The sequence below is a fragment of the Salvelinus alpinus genome, chromosome 14 (assembly GCF_045679555.1).
Source record: "Salvelinus alpinus chromosome 14, SLU_Salpinus.1, whole genome shotgun sequence".
Lineage (NCBI taxonomy): Eukaryota > Metazoa > Chordata > Actinopteri > Salmoniformes > Salmonidae > Salvelinus > Salvelinus alpinus.
Window position 1 is genome coordinate 9,814,159 of NC_092099.1, and position 3,070 is coordinate 9,817,228.

General features: G+C 40.7%; 1 long non-coding RNA gene across 1 annotated transcript; it reads right to left on the reverse strand.

Annotated features, from left to right (window-relative positions):
• Positions 1 to 1,025: 1,025 nt before the first annotated feature.
• LOC139538361 (uncharacterized) lies at positions 1,026 to 2,762 on the reverse strand. The gene is made up of 2 exons (XR_011667721.1): positions 2,259 to 2,762; positions 1,026 to 1,862 (listed from the first exon to the last, which is right to left on the reverse strand). It is a non-coding gene; the product is annotated as an uncharacterized lncRNA (long non-coding RNA).
• Positions 2,763 to 3,070: the final 308 nt, after the last annotated feature.

The following is a 3,070-nucleotide window of genomic DNA, read 5'->3' on the forward strand; positions in this document are numbered from 1 at the left end:
GATCTCATGAAGGACAGGAAACACTCATTACTGTGTCTTTGGTTGTGTACACTTCTTAATTATGGGGTTTACATATAAATATTGTGAAGCGTATGTGATTAACCCTTTCACACGTACCATCACACGGGTGTGATCGTTCTACAGTGGTCCCTGAAGCGTACGATCACACCCGTGTGATTAGAACACTCATTTAGAACGCTCGTTTAGAACGGCCAGTTTCGAATGACGCAACAATCAGCGTTTGAGCTGGCCACACTTTTTTCAGAAACTATTTACACAAACACAGTCCTTACAAAGTTATGTCCAGAATGTGAGCAGTTTATTTTTGGATTCAATGTTCAGATATTCACAGAAGAATATATAGCATAACACAATCATCCTAACCGGAAAAATGTAGGCTACATTTGTCCTAGCGCTGAGGAAAGATTGACCCAACACAAGCAGTCATATTTTCTAACTCTCGGCTGACAAACTACAATATGAATTAGCTAATAGCAATTATTATGTATAATTAATCACATCACGGGTGAGCACACCATTGATCGAAATAATTAGGTAAAGCACTTTTTAGAAATCGAAAGTAATCCGACGGTTAGTTTCAGCGCGCAGCCATGCATTTTTTTTTCCTCACAGAAACCGAAGATAATAAGAGAAGACGAGATGAGTTTGGTCTGTTTATAGTATGCATGTTGAAGGGGTGTGTCGTCTACCGTCGTTCACATCCCACCATTCATTTCCGGAAGTCCTCAAAAAACGAGTGAACTCTTACTCACCTCATTTTGTTATAACATCTTTGGTCAAACAGACGATTACGTGAACCCAGAATGCATTGAACGTCAACAAACATGACTACACAGCTGGAATTAGCTTAGCTCATCATAATCAGTACAACCTTCAAAAAAGTATTTTACACACATAATATGTGCCCATTACAATCTGTGCAAGAATCGGAATGCATGATTTGTCACCTAGATTTGAAAACATGTGAATAAAACCGTAAATACACAAATAATTGCCACACAAAACATTTTCTGATAGTGATTTATTGATACAAGTGGCGCGTGCCGGCAGTCAACCACGTACCCTCTCACTCTAAACCATTCAGTGTTGTTGTTTATGTATGTAGCTAGTGAGATGAGCTGAAGCATTAGCAATGTCTTTCAAAAGGAGACAACAAACAAATGTGGAAATTCTGGAGATTTTTTAAAATTCTGACAATGAGTCTGAGTATGAAAGTCAGGAATCAGATTCTGACAGTGACAGTGAGGAGCTGCCCCCCAACCTTGTAGCCATTGAGAACCCTGAATCTGAATTTCCCTTGTCCACTGACAAAGTCCCAGTTCCCTTTGAAGATGCTGGTGGTGATGGAGGCATACCAACAGTGGATGAAGTACAGGAGTTCTGTGGTAGCTGGAAGGCCACCAGTCATTTCACCCCTCCTGGCCCTGCTGTTTCACCCCTCCTGGCCCTGGTGTTTGCTTTGATGAGTCCCAGTCTGGAGTGCAACGCCCCTTGCCATTTCCAACTGAGGCAGAGTGCTTCAAGTTGTTTCTGACAGAGGAGCTGGTGGGAGACATAGTAGAGACCAATTGCTATGCCTTGGAGCTACAGGATAAGAGAGAGCCAGGAGTGGGGGACAACCACAATTAGTGAAATGTATACATTCCTGGTGACAGTAAAGACTGCTTTCTAGTTCTGCTGCTATGACTGCATTTCATCAACGCTACTACCATCCTAAATGACCCATTATACAAAATAAGAAATGTTAACAGCTGGCAGTAAAGTGGCATGACAAACGAGACGTCCATGTCCTCTCCACTGTCCATACAGCAACCATGTCGGCCACAGGGAAGGTGGACCACCTGACGGGAGAGAGAAACAAACCAGACAGAGAAACATGAAACCAGACTGCGTGCTTGACTATTACCTCAAAATGGGGGCAGTGGATGATAAACAGCTTTGTGGAATGCACTCAGAAAACGACCAAGTGGTATAAGATATTTTTCTATTTTTCCAGGGTAGCGTCAAAATACAACATGCCAATACTTCTGACGCATTTAGCATTGTTTTACAGAACTAATAGAATAATGTAACTAGCTACATAAGCACGATTGAATATAACACCATAAAAGGTGAGTAACGTTACCTCGCGTGTCCGCGGTTATAAGGAATATATACAAATATATTATGCTCCATTCACACAGTGAGCTATAGTAGAAACGGTATAACACGACACAATAACGTAATTAGGCACTTACTTTGATAGAAACGCAGTCTTGATTTGAAGATGGGTGTCTGGAGTGACGCCTCTAGCACTGAGACGCTGTGCCACTTGGGAGTCATAAGGCCAGGGTAGCTTCAAAATACAACACATGCTAATACTTCCCTGACGCAATTAGCATTGTTTTCCAGAGCTAATAGGAGAATGTAGCTAGCTACCTAAGCATTGAGTATAACACCATAAATGTTATGAAATGAGTAACGTTACATCGCGTGTCCGCGGTTATAAGGAATATACACAAAAACATGATGCTACAGTAGAAACGACATAACACGACATGCAGAAACTATTATAACGTAATAAGGAACTTTGATAGAAACGCACACATTTCCAAAGGTATTATTGGTAACGAAAACAACTTTGATTTCGATGCAGGCGACAGGTGGAATAATATGAACACGTGTATGCAGGACGGCAGATGAGTAAATGTCCTGCACAAACAATTGAGAAGTGTTTGGGGAATTTTGTCCGGGTCAGAAATGTCAAAAAAATTAATTGGTCCGCAAAAGTAAAAATGACTACTTTTATGTGAATGAATGAGGCGGAACACACCTCATTTCAAACTGTTATTAGAAAATAAAAAACTTGTTAGAAATAATTTAAAATTGACAAATAAAAACAGGCTGCGTGCTTTTGTTTGAGGGCAGCGCGGATGAAATGTACTGTTACATAACAAACACATTCTGGAATGGAGAGAACGTTCTAATATCACGTGCATAAAAAAACTCACGCTGGGGCGACCGTTAGAGATATTTGGAACTCACGCATGAAAGGGTTAAACATGAAATA